Source organism: Notamacropus eugenii, chromosome 1 (assembly GCF_028372415.1).
Source record: "Notamacropus eugenii isolate mMacEug1 chromosome 1, mMacEug1.pri_v2, whole genome shotgun sequence".
Taxonomy (NCBI): Eukaryota; Metazoa; Chordata; class Mammalia; order Diprotodontia; family Macropodidae; genus Notamacropus; species Notamacropus eugenii.
In genome coordinates, this window is record NC_092872.1 from 72,326,238 (window position 1) to 72,350,547 (window position 24,310).

The window sequence follows — 24,310 nt, forward strand, 5'->3', positions numbered from 1 at the left end:
TTAGGTCCTGCACTAATTAGTTTTGTGACCTTAAGTAAATCATTTTACCATTCCAAATCTTAGATTTTTTTTATCTGTGAAACGAGAAGGCTGGACTCTATGGTCTTTTTCAGCTCCAAGATTCTATGAGTCAATAATTTGGATTTCAGTTAAATATATAATTATGCTATATAAATGAAGCACACAGATGATTATAATTATTCAACACAATGCACTATAATCTGTCCCTAAAATGTTGATTCCCAACTTAAGAAACTTGTTAGAAGAGGTTAATGTGCAAAAGACGATCTCATCAGACCAACCTAGGAAGTGAATTGGTCCCTAAGAGGTGATCCAGAGAGCATAGGTGCATTCACATTACTCTGACTGCCCTGAGTGTTTTGGAACAAGTTTCAATGGGTACCACTTCAGAGAAAAACAGCAGTCTATACAACTGGGAAAGCTTAGGGATTTCAAAATGCTATCATTTTGTAGCATCTTTTAAAGGCTCAGAAGGACTTTTAAAAAATCCACCTTTCCTTTCCTTGCCCCAGAGAATGAGAGCTATAATAAAATCAGAATTATATTACTACACTTTTCAGATATTTCTGCTTACCTCCCCTTTCCCTCCCTATAACACTACAAGTATTATTGATGTTTGTGAGAGATTCTAGGAGCCTTGGACAGTCTAGTTGTTTTTATCTGACAATGAAAATTTTAGCACAACCCAGTTACCCTTCTCATTCCTCTTTATCTCCCTTGTATTTGTGGACACAGAGATAGCTCCAAAATATAAAACTGTGGTTTGTGATGGGTTCTTGCATCATGCCAGCTGTGAGCTATTCAGTTTGTTTGTCCCTGAATTTCTTCATGCCAGTTCCATAATCGCCTCCTGCCAGACTCATGCTTGGAAAACTCACATATTTCGTGTATGACATATGTTTGAAATTAGCAGGAAATGCAGCCAAGTTTTGGAAATTAACAAGAGAAAAAAGTTATTTCTGAAAACATTTGAGAGCCAAAGAAGAGTGTTTGGCTAAAAACTTAAGGGCAGACCATTGTCTATTAAGCCAAATGGTTCCAGTATGTATCTGACGAGAAACATGACATGACTTTTTTTCCTTCTTTGTGGGTACTTCTTGCTAGTTTCATAGCCCTTTGGAGTAAAGCTGATATGTCATCTGATCACAGCAAGAGGAGGCTAACTCATCTTCAGATAATTTTTCAATTCCTATACACTGACACATTCTGGAGAATAGAAAGATTTGTGCCTCAGTTTCCTCAACAAGAACAGTGCTACCTGACTTCCTATAGGAATAGGCAGTAACTATGATAGAGGCACACGACAGTCATCAGGCATAAATGCATCTGTGTATGTACATCAAAGTCACTCTGATCTGACCCACTAGTAAACAAACTGGTGTCTGAGCAGAAGGTCCTATAATCTTACCACTCAATCTATTTCTTTGAATCAATTCAGCTCATCAAATATTTATTTGATGCAAGAGTATATATCCATATAATAATGGGGAGAATGGATGTAATAAAAAAATAAATCATGATCCTATCACCTAAGGAGCTTACTAGCTAATTAAATGATTAAGATTTTATAGTATCTGTGATTATAGTTGGGCAGGTAATAGCGGTGCTGTGGTACAATGTTACAAAGTTACTATTTTAACTTCTTTTTGATTTCCTTCTAGTATTTTATTCCATATACATTCTTCTTATTGTATGTTTTGGGAGAAGCTGATAAACTCAGTAATTTACAGAAAGGGATTAGTGCATTAACGGTCTTCTTTCCTTGCTTGTTTTTACTGATATTCAGAACAATATGATATGACTAGGAAGTGATTTATGATAATATTTGATTTAATTAAATTTAAACATATGATACAGACAAAGAACATGCTGTAGGAACTCTTGAGTAGGCAGAAAGGAGAAAGTCATTAGGAAAGGCTTCATGGAGGTGGGATTTCAACTAAGCCTTTTGGAGCACAGTTCCAAACCTGGAAGTAAAAATTTGAGAATGTGATTATTAAACTGCTGTCAGTACTCTTTGGAAAATCTTAGAGAAGGGAGAAATGTCAGAGACCTGAAGACAGGCAAATGTTCTTGTTTTCAAAAATGGAAACAAAGTACATTCTTCAAATTGTAGATCAATCAACCTCTATTTCTGATGTAGTAAAATATTAATAAATAATGAAGTATATAATTTTAACAAATTTGATTTTTTTTTACTGAACAAAAATTATTTTCCTTTTCTCCTACCTCCTTCCATTTGAAAGTGAAAAAGAAAACTCATGACAATATGGGAGTCAAGTAAAATAAACTTCTGCATTGAATGTGCCATATCTCACATTTATCTCAGATTTTATCTCAGACAAACATATCTCAGTTTGTGTCCTGAGTCTATCCCTTCTCTGTCAGGAAGTGGTTAGCGTGTTTCATTGTAAGTCCTCTGGAGTTGTGATTAGTCATTGCATTGCATTGATTAGTGTTCTTAAATGTTTCAAAGGTGTTTGTTTTTACAATCTTGTTATTATTGTATTAATTGTCTGATTCTTCTCACTTTATATCAGCTCATAAAATTCTTTCTAGGATTCTCAGAAACTGTCCCTATCATTTTAAATGGTACAATAATACTCCACTGCATACCTACACCACAATTTGTTCAAATGTTCCTTGTTTCATGGACATTTCCTTAGTTTCTAGTTCTTTGCCACCACAAAAAGAGCTGCCATGAATATTTTTTGCACACATGGATGCTTTCCAATCTTTTTATCTTTTCCCTTTCTTTGAGGCTGTAAGTCCAATAGTGGTATTTCTACATCTAACAAAGTAAAGTTTAGTGACTTTTGGGGGTGTCGTTCCAAATGACTTTCCAGAATGGCTGAACCAAGCCACAGCTTTACCAGCAGTGCATTAATGGAGATGTTTTCCTAAAGCTACTCCAGCATTTGTCTTTTCTATTTTCTGTTAACATTTTCAATCTACTAAATATGAGATAGAGCCTCAGTGCTGTTTTAATTTGTACTTCTCAGAATTATTGGTAATTTGCAGCATTTAAAAAAATTTGGACATTGATAGCTGGATTTCTTCCTCTGAAATGTGCCTATTCATATACTTTGTCCATTTATTAATTGGGGAATGACTCATATTCTTGTAAATTTGAATCAATTCCCTATGTATCTTGGAAATTATACCTTTATCAGGGAAGCTTGCTGTAAAGATTTTCCTATTATTTCTCTTCTGATTTTAGCTATATTTGTTTGTGCAAAAACATTTCAGTTTTATAGTCAAAATTGTCCATTTTGTCTTCTGTGAACCTCCTTATCCTTTGTTTAGTCATTAATTCTCCCCTATCCATAGATCTGAAAGGTAATTTCTTCCTTCATTTTTAAATTTGCTTATCATATGTCTAAATCTAAAATATATTGTTAAAGGGATGGTTTGTAAGCACATAGGATATAAAGCATCAATTATTCTTGTTGGCAAAAGTTTGTCAGGAGGACACCATATCATATCAATTTCCATTTCCTTTTTTGATGGACTTAGTAGGCTGGCATATTAGAGAACTGACATAATTCAAAGATTCCAGAATTTTACAGACTTTTAAAAATGCTGTCTTGGTGAATAAGATGGAGAGGTATAGAATATATGTTTGCATAGTTAAACAATTTAGTAATGATTGAATTTGCTAAAAAGTAACAATTCACAGATTGATATAATTCTGGAAGAGGGTCACTAGTAGATTATTCTAGAGACAGGACCTGGTTTATTACATTTATTGATGACACAAAGCTGTGAAAAATGGCTAAGAAACTAACAAAATTAGAATACAAAAAGTTTTCAACAAAGTAGAATGATAGAATAAATATAAAAAGAAAAATTTAATAAGGATAAATGTAAAGTTCTCAATTTAGATTTTTGAAAATCAACTTCATAAACATAGATTAAGGGAAGAACCATTAGAATACTCATGGGAGAGTTAAAAGACCTAGAATTTTTAGGGTATTTCAAGCTAAATATCAGTTAATGGGATGGCATTTCAGTTCATTTTTAATGGAAGATCTTTTTGGCCACTTGCTTGTGCAAAATATATTTTCCAACAGAAGCTGGAAGAGCACTTGTTGGAGATAATGCAGAGTAGTTCTTGTTTTGGTACAGTTTGGAAGAGATGACCAGTCGATCAGCAAATGTTTGTTAGATGCCTACTATGTGTAAGGAACTGTGATGATGTAAGGAGATCAGATGTAGACTCCCTCACTTCACTAAGATGGAATCATCCATATGGGAGATACTAGGAAGTTTCTTCTGCAAGAATTGTGAGGACTTGAGTATACTTTGTTAGTTTCCTATATGGTTGGAAGAAACCTTTTTTCACTATCTGCTTAGCTAGAAGTGTTAGCGTCTTGAAAATGGCCAAAGTTGGCACTGGTGAGGGTTTTTATTCAGTCACTTTTGAGAGAAGAAGGTAACTACTTTCTTGATGGCCGATAAGGCCATGTGTTCAATAATTGCAATGTTAATAATCAAGTTGCATTGCTAATAATGGCTTGTCCTAGTATTTAGAGCTACACGAGTCCTTAAAGACCATTTAGTTCTACATTTTCTTTCTATAGATTAAAAAAAAAAGCGATGGGCGGAAAGGTTTGATGACCTGCCACAGATCACATAGATTGTAGATAGCAGAGGTGGGATTTGAATACAGATCCTTGGTTTTAAATTTTGTGCTCTTTCCTCAATGCCACAAGGAGATCTCGTGATTCATTTCTCCACTATTCTTCTATGCTCCTTAGTTCTCCACTCCCATCTTTTTTCTTCTCATTCCCAGATAGTTAACTGTTACCACAAAAGAATTTTTTTAAAAAGAGAGAAAAAGATGAAAATTCATAAAAAGCAGTGAAACATTTTAAAAATCTATTATTATATGCAATGTTACAGACTCATGTACTCTGGCCTTTCCAGAGGAACAGGAGAATATGTCTTCTCATATCTCTTTCTTGCTGCCAAGATTGTTCTTTATAATTTCACAATATTCAGTCTGAATTGTTTTTGTGGTGGTTGTTCTTTCTACTTACATAGTTATTGTGTATACCACTTTCCTGGCCCTGCTTTCTTCCCTTTGCTTCAATCACTGTTAAGTCCTTCCATGCTTCTCTGTATTCATCATGCTCAGTCCCCACTAGTTATAATTTGCTTCATGTCACAAAAACCCAGCACTAAAATCATGCACAATATTCTATAGGTTGAATCCTTTAGCTCTTAATTAGGTTCTATTGACTCTTACTTTGCGCACAGTTCTTAACACTCTTAATTATTTGGCTTCCTAATTCATGGCAAAAAAAGGAGCAAGAAACTCCAAGAGGTTTAGGAATTCTTGGAAATAGTTACTATGCGCAGTATTAAGTGGGCTCCCATAATCTTAAGATTCACAACTGCTTTTTTTTTTTTTTTTTAGTGTAGCAAACTATTATGTTCATAAGGGTTACCCAGAAGTATTTTTAAAGTAAGCTTAAATTATTGTCAGTGTACTCTGAGTTGGTGAGAATTAAATAAGATAGTTCAGAGAGTTGAAAGATAGCAAAAGAATAGGAAAAAATTAATGAAACTTAAAGCTCTCCACAAGATGACTGAAAAACATAAAAAAACCCTACCAACTCATGTACCTACTACCAATCATCTTTGTAAAATCTTTATAAAAACAATACCTATGTATGTTAAAGATATGATTAAAAACATGGAAAAGGGCAAGCAGAAATTTGCTAATGATCCCTATATCGGATTACATATTTGACAGGTGTAAGATGCCTTTGAGTTTGTTGTTTGAGTAAAAAAACAACAACCCAAAACAACTGATTTGGTAGACCAAAACATAGACCCTTCAGAAAGAATCTTTCATTTTCCATAGATACTGGGGTTAGAGTTTTTGGTTTAGGTGGAAAATTGTTTACTTCCTCTCTCTGGCTCCAACCATCTTAGGTGGAGTCAATCTATCTCAGCTTTTTCATTTGGGTGTGATTTCCACCAAATGGGGGAGTGGTTTCTTTAAATAAGCTTAGGAAGAACAAAGGAACTTCCAGGTCACCCAAAGCAATCACTTATGAAAGAAAAGCTACTGCTATTATTTAGATCTATTGCACCCAGTGAAATCTATAAACAGATCATGTTTATTTTTTTCTGTCTCTAGGGAGTCTAATAAAAATTTATTTCATTTGAGCCCTGAACTAGGTAGCTAAGAGTCTGTAAAAATAATATCTCTGTCTCTCTCTGTCTGTTTCTCCCTCCCTCCCTCTCTCCCTTCTTCACCATATCTTCTTCCATTCTCCCTCCAACTTCCCTTTCTCCTCTCTGTCTCTTTCTGTCTCTCTCCCAGTTCTCTCCACTCTCTCCTATTTCTGTCTCTTCCCTCACTCTCTTGTGTACCTGTCTCATAACTCACCCAGTAGGTAAACAATAATGAAAAAAATAAAAGCTTCAAAGAAATGGAAATAACTTTGAACAGATACATAATTTTTTTTAAGAGAGGAAGAGTCATCACCATCATTTTTTCAGAAAAAAACAAATTCAGTTTCTCCTTTGTTACTCCAGATGGCTTCTGCTTGATTTAGCCTGAATGTGGTAAGTGGCACTTGTTCCCTAGGAGTTCTGCTTGTCTTTTTCCTTTGTTATGCTTTGGAAGAAAAACTATATCTTCACTTTTAAGATTTTGACTCCATTCTTCTTTTTAAAAGATTTCTACTCCCTTGCCCTCCCCCTTCTGTTTGGTGAGAAGAGAAAGGAACTGTCTTTTTGTCTTTCTTTCTTTTTTTTTTTTTATCATGGTCATAGACCCAATCAAAAATCAGATAGAGTGGATGCTAAAATCCTTTGTTTACTCACAGATATTGTCCTTAGTGACCCATTACACATTCGTATATTAAGATCATAGATGAGTCTGTGTCCAATGTGACCACAACGGCAACCCTCTTCAGTTATTTAATTATTAATGCCAAGCAAATTATAGGACAGTGTGAAGTATACTCACTTAGTCAGTTCTCACATCATGGAGGATGTCTTGTACAAAGTCCAAGTGGAAAAAAAAATTATCTATAGACATCAAGGTCTTCTAGATGTTTCTGTTGGGGAAATTATTGTCTTTAATGAATCAAGCCACAGAATATTACAAGACTTCTTCAATGAGATTCATGGAGGAAAAACTAAATATATAAAAATGCTTCTCTTCCAGAATATAACATATAGTAAGTTGGCTAATTCATCAGTTCCTGTGTCTAGGATAAGCTAAACAATGGTTTGAACCTGGAACTGAATCAGAGGAAGACATTAGGCTGGATTGAATTTGGACAAGTTCATAGTCTTTTTAATGATCATAAGCTGCTCCACAGTACAAAGGCTGATCTTTTTAATATAAATGTTCACTCACTAATGCAATACAGAGGGAATCTTGGAAAGGAATCTATGAGCAGTCAAAGTCATTGGCAATTCAAAAAGAGTGAAGAGATGGGTTGTTAAGTTCCCAAAGATCTCATGCCTGCATGAGATCTTTCTTCCAGGAGTGAATGAATGAGGCGGGAGCAAGGATGGTATGCACTCCGTTTATTCTCAGCTAGCTCAGAGTATATATAGACAATCTACTTCCATTCATGCAAGAAGTTTGTAAACATTGTGCTGAGCTTACATGCTTTGCTGTTGTTGTTCTTGCTCAAGATAATTGTGAAGGTTGATTACTGCATAAGGGTGGTCCATCACGTAAGTCATGCAAGGACATGAAGTCTCAAGAGATTTCTCTCGAGGGCACCATGACCCTGATAACCCGAGAGTTCCAAATCCCTTACAATGGGTGACGTATCTATGTATTTATTTGTGTTTTGTAGTATGAAGATGGAGCAACTATAAACATTCACAACCAGTGCATCTATCAGCTAAGAGAGGAGCTAAAGAAAGCTTAGGACCTAACTTCATCTTCAGCTCAGTGGAATACCAAAAGAAATAAGTAAAAGCATGATTTGAGTTTGTTGTCAAGACCAACATGATGACAGGGTTCTGCTGAGAAATCTTGATGTTTATGTGTACATAATTTCACCAAACTGATGGTTGTGAAGGTTTTCTTCTCCCCCTGTACTACTTCACTTAATAATCTCACAGCTTCCACAAATTTAATTACTAATCTCTATGATGATGATGATTCTCAAATTTACCTATTCTGATTCAATCTCTCTTCTGACTCTAAATTCATATCTCCAACTGTCTTTCTGATATTTTAAACTGGATTTCCAGTAGATATCTTAAGCTTAGTAGGTCCAAAATGGAACTAATTATCTTGCCCCTTGCCTTCATGCCTTCCATATATGTGTGTTGGTTCTTCATTGCCAAAGAAGACCATGCCATGAGAGAAACGATGATATGACTTGCACCTGACTTTGTTTTGAGTGAGGGAGGGCTGTGCAGGTCACCAGCCTCACTTCTCCTCCAGAGCCATATGAATCCAGTGACAAGATATTCATGAGGATGATTGGAGATGACCCAGAATGAAGCAATTGGGGTTAAGTGACTTGCCCAAGGTCACACAGCTAGTGAGTGTCAAATGTCTGAGGTGAGATTTGAACTCAGGTCCTCCTGACTCCTGCACTGGTGCTCTATCCACTGCATCACCTAGCTGCCCAAATGGATATTATAACTTAGACTTAAAAGGTCATATCATTAACAAATGAGAGAGTCAAGGAAGAAATTCCCTTTAAGACCTATGGATTGAGAAGGTGTTCATGACAACAATGTACAGATAAAATACAGATAAAATGCTAAATAGTAGAGAAAATACACAATATTGATAACACAAAATTTAAAAAAGAGGTGTGCATAAACAAAATCAATGCAGTTAAAATGAGAAGAAATAATAAACTAGGAAATAAAAAAAAGACAAAACTTGGCACCAAGTTTCTCTGACAAAGGTCTCATTTCCAAAGTATATGTGTGTGGGTGTGTTTGTATAAAAATATACATGTGTATGAGTATATACACATATATATTATATACATATGTATGTATGTATAGTTGGTTGGTTGTTGTCCTTCATCTTGGAAGAGGATCAAAAGGACATCACTTTCCCTGTTACTGTAGAGGGCAACACCATGCTTTCAGTCCTTTTGGCTCACAACTTAAAAATCTTCTCAGATTTTTCACTATCTCATTGCTCCTCACCTTCCTACCAAGATCCAATCACACTACTGATTTTACCTCTGCAACACTTCTCAACCCTCTCTCCTCTAACAGGTCCAACATGCTAGTGCCATCTCTCTGTTGTGGAACATGACTAAATTCAAATGGCAAATTACCCTCTAAGCATTGCTGGTTGAAACAACCCTTTTATAATTCATATGCTTCACCCCAAATTCTCAGGGTAACCAAAACACTCAAGATCTATCTTTTTCTTCCTCAGATTTTTCTGTTCAATAATCTCTGAGCTTTCCAACCTTGTGATCTGTTAGGAGTGTGATAGGCTATGCTTTCAGCCATGTTTAGCTTGTTTATATTAAGCACCAATGGTGGTAAGAAATTAGAATAGTAACTTTAGGGTTACCAAGATAAATATGACCTAAGACTGAAATCAACTCCCAAATGACCCTAAAATTCTCAATCTGGAAACATGCCTCACAAGAGGTAAGGATTAAAATTGTTTTTCCAAATTAAAAAACTGTATCATGTTTTATGTATACAGCACAAAGTTTAATAATTTGTACTGTACACAATTAACGAAATCTCTCCAGGTCACTTCCCAATATGATTATAACATAGCAGAAAAGTAATGAAAAAACATTAAAAGTTTTTTTAGCATGGAAATAATATTGACAAAACAGTGATATAGGAAGATTAAACTGATTGTGTTATTTAAGATGAGACTGGAGGGGAAAACTCAATAAAGGGAGATTAGTTAATAGGTTATTGCTACAGTCCAGGTGTGAGATGTCAAAGATCTGAGGTAGGAATTGAAAACAAAAGACAGATTCTATTCAGAAAGAACTAGAGAGTTTTTTTTTTGAAGGATGGAGGGGGAGGGAAGAAGGCACAATGAGTCAAAAATTTCTTTGGAAGGTCAAAACTGAGTAACTGGAAACCAAAAACTGGGAAGCAAGGAGGAGGAGAAAATTTAAGGAAACAGATAATTAACTTGAGCTATTGGAGTAATGTATGGGTGGGGATGTCCATCAGTTGAACATTCAGAATTCTAGTTTGAGAGAAGTGTTGAGGTTGAAGAAATATATCATACACTGAAGAAGCAATAGTTGAAACTCTGGGAATATATAAATGTTCCAAGGAGAGAGTACAGAGAGAAGAAAAGAAGCCTGAAGATAGAATCTTGGAGACTGCCTTTGGATTTTGTGCTCTTTTTAGACAATCGCAGAATAAACATTATCCCATAAAGCAGATAACCTTAGTGAACTTAGTTGGCTGGGTATGCAGAGATGATAGTCAGCATTGGTTTTTCCTATTTACTGATTTTACCTCCCCCCCAGTCAAATTTGCCTATTTTACTACCTTTCTTATCTCTGTCGATGGCATAATCATTCCCCAGTCACTGAGGCTCTTTGAGTCATTGCTAAGTTTTTCCTCTTCCTTACCCCCTTCTACCAATCAATTACTGAGACCTTTTTATGCTACCTCCTACTGCTCAAATCTGTTTTCCCCATTTCCATTCAAAGGATTACTATGTTCAACTACTCTTTGCTTCTTTTTAAAAATTAAATGTTTTTTAAATTAAGAAGCATCTTTCTCCCATCTCCATCCCACTATGGAAAAGAAAGGAAAATAAAATATTTGTGACAGATATTCATAGTCAAACAAGGCTGAGAAAATTATGGCATAGGAATGTGATGGAATACTACTGTACCATAAGAAACACTCATGAATTCTTCTGTGACCCATTATAATGGCATCCAACTGTTATTTCTTTCTTCACTTTTCTCTCTTCTTTTTTAAAAATTTAATTTAATCAAATTTTTTGTTACATTTTAAATTCCACACTGTCTCCTTTCCTGCCTCCTTACCTCTTCACTAGAGAAGGCCACCATTTGGCATATACATACACACATATGTACATGGGTAAAACCATACTATACATACTTATATTTATAGACTTCTTCCTCTGGAGGTGGATAGTGTCTTCCTCCATAGGTCCTTAGTAGTTGATTTGAATGTTCGTATAACTCAGAATAGCTTAGTCATTCAGAGTTAATCTAACAATATTGCTGTTATTGTATGCAACATTCTCTTGGTTTGGCTCATTTTACTCTTCTTTGCGTCATGTGAATCTTTTCATGTTTTCTAAAATCAATGCGCACAATACTACACAACTTGTTTAGCCATTCCCCTGTTGGTAGACATCCCCTCAATATCCAGTTCTTTGCTATACTCACATACATGTATGTTTATATGTGTGAAATATATGTATATATGTGTGTATATATATATGTACATATACATATATATCACATGCAGTGCTGTACACCAAATCTCTGAAAACTGTCCACTCCTTTTCTGCTCCACTGTTGCCAGCTGTGTGTTAGCTCAACCCTGCAAGTCAGCATCAAACTGTTCACTTTCAGAGAAGAGCTCTAATTTGTTGACATTAATTCTTCTGGTAGTCATTTTGCCTTGGGGAGTGGTACTTTTGATGAATGCGAATATTTAGCTTGAAAAGGATAAGTCTATGATCAGTCCAGCACTTTGCACCACACATTGTCTTTGTCGTCCTCACATCTTGTCCATCTCTTCTCTTTAAAATCTCAAAGTCTATTAGATGCCAATGTTTGCTGTGAGGGTGCATCCATGAAGTTTTATTGTGCTTAGGTAAATGGAAGAGAGTGTTGGTGATAAGAAGGTCATGCAATGCACAAGTCCTCAGAAGTAAATGACCCAAATATTGCTGTTTCCAACTCCATTTCTCCCTAGGACTCCCTGCCAAGTCTGGTACTCTGAGACTACTCTAGCATTAAAGTCACCCAGAATTATAAACTTGGCCTCTTTTGACACATTGACGATAAGGGTCTCTAGGTCTTCATAAATTTTTTCTTAGACCTCATCACGGTTTGTCATGGTGGGAGCATAGGTACTTCTCCATTTGTTGTAACCGATGTTTGCACATATGAATGGTGTGGTGGTGGCTGATGGAGCACCTGTGTTTTCTTGGTGTTGATTATTAGGCCAAAATTAGAACAGGCAGCAGAGAATTGATCCATACTTTGTTGCATCTCAGCTTCAGAGGTTGCATTGAGTTCACAATCATCTGCAAACAGAAAATCATGCAACAAATACTCCCTCCACTTTGGTCTTGTTTTGTAGCCTTTTCAAATTGAAGAACTTGCCATTAGTACGGTAGTTGACCTTGATGCTGTGTTCACTGAAAAGCGTTTAACAACATGGCTGAAAACATCATGTTAAAAAGGATGGGAGCAAGCACACACCTCTGTTTCACTCCATTAGTGACTAGGAAGGCATGAGAGCATTGTCCAGTATCCAAAACCCAGGCAAACATGCTGTCATGAAATTGATATATCACATTGATGAACTTCTTTGAGCAGTCACATTTTGACATAATTTTCCATAAGCCCTCATGACTAACAGTGTCAAATGCCTTGGTCAGATCTACAAATGTTGTGTATAGACCTCTGTTTTGCTCCTGGCATTTCTCCTGGAGTTGTCTGGCAGCAAACACCTTATTCACTGTTCATCAGCCCTTCTGAAGCCACACTGGCTCTCAGGTATATGACCATCTTCCAGGTGAAGGATCAGCCTATTAAGGAGGACTGTAGCAAGAACTTTGCCAGCAGTGACTAAGAGAGAGATACCCCTGTGATTGTCACAGGACAATCTATTCCCTTTACCCTTATAGAGATGGACAATGGAGGCATCCTTGAACTCCTGGGGGATAACCTCCTCTTGCCACATAACCTGGAAAATTTCAGTCAGTTTATGTATGAGCAATGGTCCCCCTTTCTTGTAAATCTCATCTGAAATAGAATCAGCATCAGGTGCTTTGCGCGATGAATGGCCCTCAAAAGCTCTTCTTCATTTGGAAGTTTAGCTAAGGAGGGATTGACTTCAACCTGAGGTAAATGGTCAATGGCCTCAGCATTGATTGATGATGGTCTGTTGAGAACACTATGGGAATGTTCAGCCCATCTCTCTAGGATCATGTCCTTATCACTAATCAATGTGGCTCCATCAGCACTGAGTAGTTGTGATGCACCATAGGTTTTTGGTCCATAAATAGCTTTCAGGGAATCATAAAAGTGCTTTGGATTGTTACTGTCTGCATAAAACTGAATTTCATCTGCCTTCTTACTTATCTAGGAATCCTGCATCTCTCTAAGCTTTGCTTGTGCTTTGCTTTTGATGGAATTAATGCTACCTTCTTAGAGGTAGATGAACTATCCTGCTGGTAAATTCTGTGGAGTTCTCATTTTTCATTTAGCGGCTTCTGAATTTCCCCATCATTTTCATCAAACCAGTCTTGGTGTTTGCAAGTGTTCTGACCCAGATGAGCAAATGCAGTTTGTTTACCTTGGCACTATACATTTCAGGGATGTACACATTGAAAATGAGGTTGATGCATGCATTGCCAGAGCTAGCTCAGTGTTTGGGAGGCTCCAAAGAAAACTTTGGGAAAGAAGAAGTATTAGACTGACTACCAACCTGAAGGTCTACAGAGCTGTTGTGCTGACCTCATTGTTATATGCTTGTGAAACATAGACAGTCTATCAAAACCATGCCAAGAAACTGAATCACTTCCATTTGAACTGTTTTAGGAAGATTCTGCTGATCACTTGGCAGCATAAGGTGCCAGACAATGAAGCCCTTGCTCGAGTTGAAGTACCAAGTATTGAAACTACGCTTCAGAGAGTGCAAATCCAATGGGCTGACCATGTTGTTTGAATGGAAAATGTATGCTTGCCAAAAAGACTATTTTATGGAGAGCTCACATGGGGCAGGCAATCACATGGTGGTCAGAAGAAGTGACACAAGGACACTCTCAAGGTCTCTCTCAGGAACTCTGGATTTGACTGTGCAACATGGGAGACACTGCCACAGGACTGCTCAGCATGGTGTGCCCACATCAGAAAGGGTGCTGTGCTCTTTGAGCAAAGCAGAATTGAGCCAGCACAAAGTAAATGTAGGATGCACAAATTTGGGATATCCACCCCAAATATTCACGCAGACTATCTGTGCCCAGCCTGTGGTAGGGCTTCTGAGCTCATATTGGTCTGATCAGCCACAGTTGGACACACTGAAACTTGACTTTATCGTGGTGATGTCATTTTGGTCCTCTTCGAAGATGAAGGAGAACAACCATATATCACATATTGTTTTTTTTTCCTTTTTTTCCCAGGACACAGACCTAATAGTAGTATTGCTGGACATTTTTCTACCTTCTCCAGGTCCTTTATATTTGAGACAAACTAATCTTCCTAATGTGTAGGACTTAACACGCTATTTCCTTGTGTAAAGACTTCAGTGGTTCTTCATTGCTTGGAATAATTGAATTCCATTCATTGCATGGAATAATTGCTTATCCTACTATTCAAGACCTTCCACATCTGGATCCAACCTATCTTTCCCACTGTATTTCATACTATATTGATGAGTACACTTACATTTTAACAAGTCTGGACTGCTAGTTGTTTTCCTGCTTTGTATTTCCCTCTCTTGCCTCTGTGCCTTTGCATATACTGGCTCCTAATACTTCTTTCACATATCTGCTTTGTTGAAAAACAAAGCTCAAGTGTTGCCTTTTCTTTGTAGCTCCTCCTCATTCCCCATCTGCCTGAAAAGTGATCTCACATGCTTATTTCTTATGGCATTTCTTTCTGATTTCTTTGTACTCGTTACATTCTATTTTGTAACAATCTTTCTTACTTAGGTAATGTCTTATCCCCCTATGAGATAATAAACTATTTGAGGCAAGGATTATGTCATGTGTCAATTAAATAGAAATTATAGTAACTTTTCAAATGAATGGGCCAATCCTGATTCTTCTAATTGATATCCTGGTAGTCCTTCCTCCACAGTATTGCTCTGGTGGATCAGATCTTCTCCCTTCACTCATCTCACATCTGAGTCACCTAGGTGGTACAGTGGATAGAGCACCAGTGCAGGAGTCAGGAGGATCTGAGTTCAAATCTCACCTCAGACACTTGACACTCACTAGCTGTGCAACCTGGGGCAAGTCACTTAACCCCAGTTACCTCATCCTGGGTCATCTCCAGTCATCATGATGAATATCTGATCACTGGATTCAGATGAATTTGGAGGAGAAGTGAGGCTGGTGACCTGCACAGCCCTCCCTCACTCAAAACAAAGTCAAGTGCAACTCATGTCATTACTTCTCTGATGGCATGGTCTTCTTCAGCAGTGAAGGATGAATGAACACACACAAACACACAGACATCTCACATCTACAATTTCTTGGGTGACATGTTTCTTTTTCACAAGACTGACAGTTTCCAGAGTACCATGGTTCTGTACTATCAACATAAAAGACTATCCAATCAAAGAATTGGATTTTCTATTCCATCTGATCAGGATCTGTGACTGTCTTGGCATCTATGTTGGATATGGATAATTTATTTACTTGGGTTGAGATTCTGTAAAAAACTATTGAAATTAATTGTCATAACAAGGAAATCAAAAGGTGCCTTTTATACCTTAGTTAGCAAACTTCATTTATCAAGCAGAGAGATAGAGTAGCCAAGGACACTATGGAAATTTAATTTATATTCCTACAGAGAATGATAAAAATTTTTATGGTATTACCTTATGAAAAGAAACAATAGAGTGTAAAACTAGGTTAAACAAAAGACTAAAACAAGAAAAGTCATCTGAAGGATTTTTAAAATGATCATGCCCTATATGAAAGGGGAACTTTTTGAGTAACTCACAAAAGGGAAAAACAAAAGTTTTTAAGCAATCGGAAGCTGGGAGTTTCTCCTTTGCCACAAATACTCTCAAAGCTTGAGCCTACTTTCCCTTGGACTATGTCTACATTTGAGAGTCTATCACCGGGTTTGGGGGGTTGTTTTATACCAACTGTTCTTACTATACTACTTTAGTAAATAGTTTTTTGTAAAAGCTACATGAAAATTTCTGACTAAATTGATTCTCAGCTGGTAATATTGGGAGGAGGAAGCACATCACAAGGTATAAAAAAAGACAATCACAGCCCCTCTCCCTCTAACAAGTTTGCCATATGTGAGAGAAAGAACATGCATAGGCAATATTTGTAGACTGTGACAACTCATATTCTTAGTGCTGCATTTCTACTGTAATATCTATTTGTTCCCAAGAGTGCCATTTTGTTTTTCCTCACAGGACTGCTAGTGTCATCTACTGGTCACCTTTCTTTTCTGTACAGCCCTCTTTTGGGTCTCTACTGTGTTGATACTGCCACCTTTTGCTTCTTTATTGACTTTCATATGCTATGTGACATTTTTTTCACTGGAATGTTGACAGTCTTTAAGTAAGTTCAGCCAAAAACAACAGAGAGATTTCAGCTACTATCGTGAGTCATTCCTTCAGTTACACCCAGCCAGCACAGCTAGAATCCCTTAAGCCAAATCTTTTTTCTATGATATTGTTTCCATCTCCATGGAAAATTTCATGTCTCTCTGTTAATTGGATTGAGATTAATAACTACCTTTCAACTCATATTTTGCAACTGGTAGTTAATGCTAGGATTGTAGATGACCCCTAAGGTAATCTGATGATCTAAAATAATGGCAGACAGCAGTGTCATAAATCACCCCAAACAGATCATAAGGTATAAAGGTGAGAGAGCCAGACTCAAAGCTAAGAAGACCTAAAATCAAAATCTGCTTTTAACATGTACTGACATGGTGATCCCAGGCAAATTATGGAAGGTGTTCTGGGTAATTCTCTGAGATTGTAAGTTACGTTGATGGTATTGACCTCACCTGAAGCTCTCAGTACCAATCAAATCACACGTCTAGTCCCTCTCTAAGCAATCTTCTCTTTTTCCTCTGAAAAAAATCCCATTAGAACAAATACAGGCCTAAAAATATCTTGTAGAAATAACTGTTGTCGGTTCCACAGGAACCTGTTGTCAAAGGCAAAATGTTTTTTTTACAATCTATCAGACATGATATTTATCAATAAAAATTTAAAAATATTTTAAATAAATGTTGCTATTTCAAGTACTCCTAGTTTCTAAGCTACATGGAATGATAAACTTTATATAGAGACATGGACAAAGAGATTAAGTAGGATGAGATAAATGTCTTCTTTGTTGATTGGATCAAGAGAACTTACAGAGAGTGAGCTTGTATCCTATTACTTTTAACTTCAAATTGAACTACAAAAGTGATTCTTTTTTTATGGGTTCTACACATACATTCTTATTGAATACATTTTCACGTTAGTCATGTTGCATAGAAGAATTAAAATGAATGGGAGAAACCATGAGAAAAACCAAACCAAAACAAAATATAACATGACAGAAAATAGTCTGCTTCATTCTGCATTCCAATTCCATATTTTTTTCTCTAGATGTGGATGGCATTTTGGCTCAAGAGTCCTTTGGGGATGTTTTATGTCCTTGCATTGCTGTGAAGGACTTAGTCTATCAGAAACAGTCTTCGCATACTGTGACTGTTACTGTGTATGATGTTCTCCTGGTTCTGCTCATTTCACTCAGCATTAGTTCATGTAAGTCTACCCAGGTTTTTCTGAAGTCCTACTGTTCATCATTTCTCATAGTGCAATAATATTCTACTACATTCATATACCCAAACTTGTTCAACCATTTCCCAATTGATGGGCATTAGCTTGATTTCTAGTGCTTGGCCACCACAAAAAGAGTCACTTTAAATATTTTTGTATATGTGGGATATTTTTCCATTTTTATGATCTCCTTGGAATACAGCCCTAGAAGGGATATTTCTGGATCAAAGGGTATGCACATTTTTGTAACCCTTTGGGCATAGTTCCAAATTGCTCTCCAGAATGGTTGGATCACCCCCCAGCTCCACTAACAATGACTTAGTGTTCCAACTCTCACACACCCTCCCCAACAGTTATCATCCTCCTGTTTTGTCATGTTAATCAATCTGATAGGTGTGATACGGTACCTCAGAGTTGTTTTGGTTTGCATTTCTCTAATCAATAGTGATTTAGAGCATTTTTTCATATGACTATAGATAGCTTTAATTTCTTCCTCTGAAAACTATCTATTCATATCCTTTGACCATTTATCAATTGGAGAATGACTTATATTCTTATACATTTGACTCAGTTCTCTATATATTTTAGAAATGAGGCCTTTGTCACCGATGCTAGTTGCAAAAATTCTTTCCCAGTTTTCTGCTTTCCTTCTAATCTTGGTTGTATTGGTTTGTTTGTGCAAAAACAATTTAATGTAATCAAAATTATCCATTATGCACTTCGTAAAGTTCTTCTCTATCTCTTGTTTGGTCATAAATGTCCCCATTCTCCATAAATCTGACAGATATGTTATCCCTTGCTCCTCTAATTTGTTTATAGTATCAGCCTTTATATCTAGATCATATACCCTTTTGGACTTTATTCTTGTGTACGGTGTCAGGTATTGGTCTATGCCCAATTTCTGCCATACTATTATCCAGTTTTCCCAGCAGTTTTTGTCAAACAGTAAGTTCTTATCCAAGAAGCTGGAGTCCTTGGGTTGCAAAAGTGATTCTTTTATTGACTAGTGCAGCTGTCCATTGAGCATTGATTATAAAGGAAAAACAGTAGAATAGCATTTTGTCTTAGGACTATTTCTAACTGAAGCCATGAAAAATAATAATAGCAACAATAATAAAACAACACATTTGATTATAGTTTTCAACCAGATCTAGATTATGTACATATATTCCTAGTCAGACTAGGACCCATATATACACATCTTCTGTGAGCCTGGTTTTGACTCCACTCGGAGGTTTGCCCATTCTGTCAGCAGCCCAGAGGGATGATGGTGATAAAACCACACATTTTTATCACCAAGAGAATAATGCATTGATTAAGAGTTGGCCATATCAGGCTACAAAGTGAGGATGTCTAATATCTTTTTCTGAAATCTTTACAATGATGTGTTCTCAGAAGACAGAAACTTACTTTTTTTGACCCATGTACATGCTTTAGCTCTGATTCCTCTTTTCATGTGAGCTTAGAGATTTCTGTGGGCATCTAAGATACATGAAAAACTAATGTTGAATCCTGGACTGGTTTACTGAAAAAAGACTATGAGTAATATTTTGAAATATTATTCCAAAGTTGAAGTTATTTAAGGTCTGGATGAAGTAATTTACATAATTCAATTTTTTTCCCCAAAACATTTCTCGTAAGTAATGATAAAGCTCATGTTGAATTTTTCTTTTAGTTTGCAACTCGAAGACTAGGCTAAGTTGACTAATCAGTGTGGCATATATCATATCCATTCAGAAAAAATCGAATACATCTTATAAATGAACTTAATCTGCAAAAGTGTTTCAAAACTTGGTAATTCTAGCAGGGGTACAGCACATCTTCTGAGGTCATAGGTTTATTGAGAATGAGACAATAGTTAAAATGATGGAGATTTGACTTATTGGTATCATTTAAAAAACCCTCCAATACCTCTTCCTTTTCTATCCTTCTAGTCTTCTTCAACCCTATTTCCCTCCATGATTCAGTGATATTGGCTTTCTGATTGTTCCTTAAACAAGACATTCCATCTGCCAATCCTGGGCTTTTTCACTCAGTGTCCCCCATGCCTGGAATTTTCTCTTTCCTCATCTCTGCTTCTTGGCTTTACTATATTCTGTCAAGTCTTACCTAATGTCCTACCTTCTTCAAGAAACCTTTTCCAGTCTTCCTTAATGCTAGTGCCGTCCCTCTAAGATTATTTATAGTTTATCCATCTATATCTCTATCATGTTTGTACATAGTTATTTTCTCCCCCCATTAGCGTGTGAATTTCCTGAGTGGGAGAATTGTTTTGCTTTTTTTTATCCCTAATACATGGTACTTGACATGTAGTACATGCTTAATAAATGCTTTTTGACTTGACTTTTTAAAGGTATTCAGTGCCAGTCCCAGTGTTTTTTTTTTAAAATTTATTAGTGAGCAGAGTCTGAGAAGTTTCTGTCTGTACTCAGTCATCAAGTCATGTTTGAATACATAAGAACTTTCTTCATCTATGGTTTAGACTAGATGGATGCTAACATTCTGCGATTCTATATAGGATCAGAGAACTTAAAGCTAGAAAGGTAGTAAGGATGATTTAGTTTAATATCCTTCATTTTAAAAATGAGGAAATTGAAGCCCAGAAAGGACAAGTTACTTAGTGTCAAGCATCTTGGTATTTCAAGTTTGATGTGGCTTTGGATGTCATCTATTCCAGCCCTCTATTTATGGAGATAGGGAAATGAAAGCTAGAGAAGTAAAATGACCTGTTCAAGATCATACAACTAATTAGAGACGGAGCTGGAACTTGGACCAAGATAACATGATTTCCAGTCCAATAACTCTTTTTTATCACTTCGCTCAATTTCTTATTACATTAGGTCTCTGCTATTTTACTGCATGCTACTGATTGAAGTGAAAGAATACTGAGAATTAGACTTTAAAATACTTGTTGATAAGTAATGACCATTTCATTTCTTGATGCAACTGATAATGAAAAAGAATCAAGAAATTGTAGAACAAAATAGCAGTTCCTGAAAGGTCATTAGTTTCCAATGAGGCAAATCTCGGAGATGTCTAAAAAATCTCTGGCCTTTGGTAGTTGAGCAGCTGAAAGGATCTTGTCCCAATGTGCTTGTAATTCTCAGTGAAAAAGTATGTTCTCTTTGTGGTCGGAACTGTTATTGAAGGCAGCGTGTGCGTGCAAGAAGTAGTAGTTCCAACAATACAGACATAGTAGGTTAGTGAGTGCCTATTATGTGCAAGACATGGTGTTAGATAATGGGGATACAAAAGAGTATGCATAAAAATGATCCTTGTCCTCTAGGACTTTATGATTTATTGGGTAGTGTGGACATATACATAGAAAGGCAACTAGCAATATAAGGTAGTATATGATAAATGCCCAGTGAGAAGAAATGGAAAATAAATATTATATGAGAGGTAGTAAGTGTTACATTAGCAGTTCTGAGGTGCAGTTATTTTTATTTCCCCTAATAAATAGCATCTATTCATACTTATTCTTTCTTTCCAACTCCTACCTTTTTCCCAAATTCTATGACAATAATTCACCACTGTTGGAATGCTTTCTGCTCCCTATAACTTGTGCTAGGGTTGGAGCATGTGGACGGCATCAGTCACACACCATATACTGGCTAGAGTCAGCTCTGACGGGATCAGGACAGCCAGTTGTTAAAGTTTCAATGTGATTATTTATACCTTGGACATAGACGACAAGTTCTTGACTTGTTTTGTTGATTGTCTAGACTTAAGAAGGTGATGGAGAAAATGTTAATAATAATGAAAATTAAACTTAAAAGTGTGTCAGTGTTACTTTTGGGAGAATGGCTTGTTGAATATTTACTGGCACGTATTAGATGTACCTTGATGTTGGTTACGCCTAGTCAAAGTATGTGAAGTTGGGATAATTCTGGCCAACAGACATGACCATGATTACATCCAACCCTGAGGCACTATAGGAGTTGTAACAACTTTTTGGTCCTGTTTGCGTAAGGTTGATATATTTACAGTTAGGAGAGTCTTTGCTTTCATTAGACCGGTATATTTTTAGAAACATACCTAAATAGCTTCAATGTCCTAAAGTACAAAAAGATGCAAGCCCCGAGGCAAGTGAATCACTTATGTCCATGTACGTATGATACTGAGCAGAGTTAATCAGTTCCTGAAACAATACGTCCTAGGACCAGGACAATCTGAGACCTAGGAGTTAGCTGTACCATTGATGTTGTATGGGTACATTTGTGTGTGTGTATATATGTGTACATACATATACACACACACATACATACATGTGTCTATACATACATATATGTGTGTATATATATATATATATATATATATATATATATATATATAAAATGATCTACTGTGCATCCTTTTACTACAGACTTATTTTGATATCAATATATATTAGCAGGGTAAGTTCCCTGAGATATGTTCTTTTGAATCCCTAATCAGACTGAAGCACTGGGGAATAATTTTGAAATCTTGGAGTGATGAATTGGATTCATATTACCCATATTACCCATCATTCCCTGAAGAACTCTGCATGCAGGTTGTTGGCAAGGTGGGTGATTCTATTGTGACTCCTACTTCAGTTTGGACATGATGATAGATGAAGCATATCATTAATGATTTATTTAGTCAATATTGGGCACCCTAGAGATGTCATCAATTAAAAAACATCTAAGTACTTAATATGTGTTAGGCATTGGCAAATATACAGATAAAAGTGAAATAGTGCCTGCCTCCAAGGAGCTTACAGTCTTTTGGAAGAGACAACATGTACAAGTATATACAAAGTAAATGAACAGTGATTTTGCAGGGAAGGATATTATAGCAGCTGGAAAGATCAGGACAGATTTTATATAGACCATGGTTCTTGAGTTAAGCTATGAATGATGCTAGGGATTCTAAGAAGCAACAAGGAGGGGATGCATTTCAAACCTGGGAGGCAATGTGCAAAATTACATCAATGTGGGATGGAATGTCCTGCGTAAAAAGCATCAAGGAGGTCATTTTTATTAGGCCAGAGGGTACATAAAGGTAAGTAATAGATAACGTTCCTGTAAAGATAGGCTGGAATTAAATTGTAAAGAGTTTTACATGGCAAACAGGAGTTTCTATTTAATCCCATGAGTAACAGGGGCTTTTAGAATTTAACGAATGGGAAGGGACATAGTCAGACCTGTGCTTTAGGAATATCACTCTGGTGGTTTTGTGGAGCATGGATTGGAGAGTGGAAAGATTTGAGGCAAGGAGACAAATGAGCAGGCTATTTTAATAATCTAGGTTGTAGGTGGTTAAGCGCCCAATCTAGAGTGGTATTTGTATAAGTGGAGAGATGAGGATTGATATTGAAGAAATTGTGGAGTTATAGAATTTATAAGACTTAGAAATTAACAACATGAAGAGTAAGGAGTTGAGGATGGCACCACTGTTGTAAACCTGGCTGAGTAGACGAATGGTGGTACTTTTGACAAAAATAGGGAATTTTAGAAGAGGACTGGATTTGGGAGAAAGGATACTTATATTGGGTTTATTGATACCTCTAGGGAATCTACATCAAATGGCCAAGAGGCAGTTGTTGATATGAAACTGGAGCTTAGGACAGAGACTAGGGTTACATATGCAGATCAGTAGTTATATTCATAAAGACAATTGAATCACAGGAATTGATGAGGCCACTGAAAGAGATGTAAAGAGAAGTGAGTCTAGGACAGAGGCTTGGGGTAGAGCCAGAGGTTATGAGTGAGATGTGCATAGTTCAGGCAAGAAAACTGAGAAGAAGTGTTCATCTAGATAGCAGAAATGTAAACACCAGTGGCAAGAGAGAGGCCAGGAGGAGGGTATAGTCAAAAGTCAAATGCTATAGAGAGGTCAACAAGTTACTAGGATTGAGAAAAGGTCATCATTTAGGATGCTGAGTTGAGGGGATGGTAGGACTTAATGAATGTATGGATATCCTTTTTAATATGAAGGAGGTTGATCGGGTGGTAATATACTCAAGGAGACAGAGAAGTTGGGATCAAGAGTACAAGCAGAGAGCTGGATTTGGTGAGAAAAATATCAGAGAATATAATAAATAGGAGTGAATTAGAGAATTACAAGGAGATTTGAGATATAAAGTTGGGGAGAATAAGGAACTTGGGCCAAGTGGCTTTTATTTTCTTAGTAAATTATGAAGCGGAGTACTCTAGGGTAGAAGAAGGCGATGTAGGAGACTTGAGCAGAGAAGAGAGGACTTGTAGCAGCTTTTGTGGTGAATGTGATAATAAAAGACAGATAAATAGAAAAAGCATTTATTAAACACTTACTATGTGCCAGGCACTCTGCTAAGTGCTAGAAACACATAATATGAGCATAAAGGAAGGCAGTCCTTTCTGTCAGGGACCTTACATTTTATTGGGGGAAGATACCTCATAAAAAAGTAGCTGGAAAGCAGGAGCACTAGGGTGTAGGGTGAACAGCTGGTGCCCACATCAGGGAAAGTTCCAGGAGTCCAAGAATTTAGGACTCCTAAATCTAGTTCATTTAGCAAGAACATGGCTGGCATGGTTGCTTTTTCAAATGAAGGTTTGGGGCTAAATTTACTAATAGAAGGATTGCTTTCTCAAAG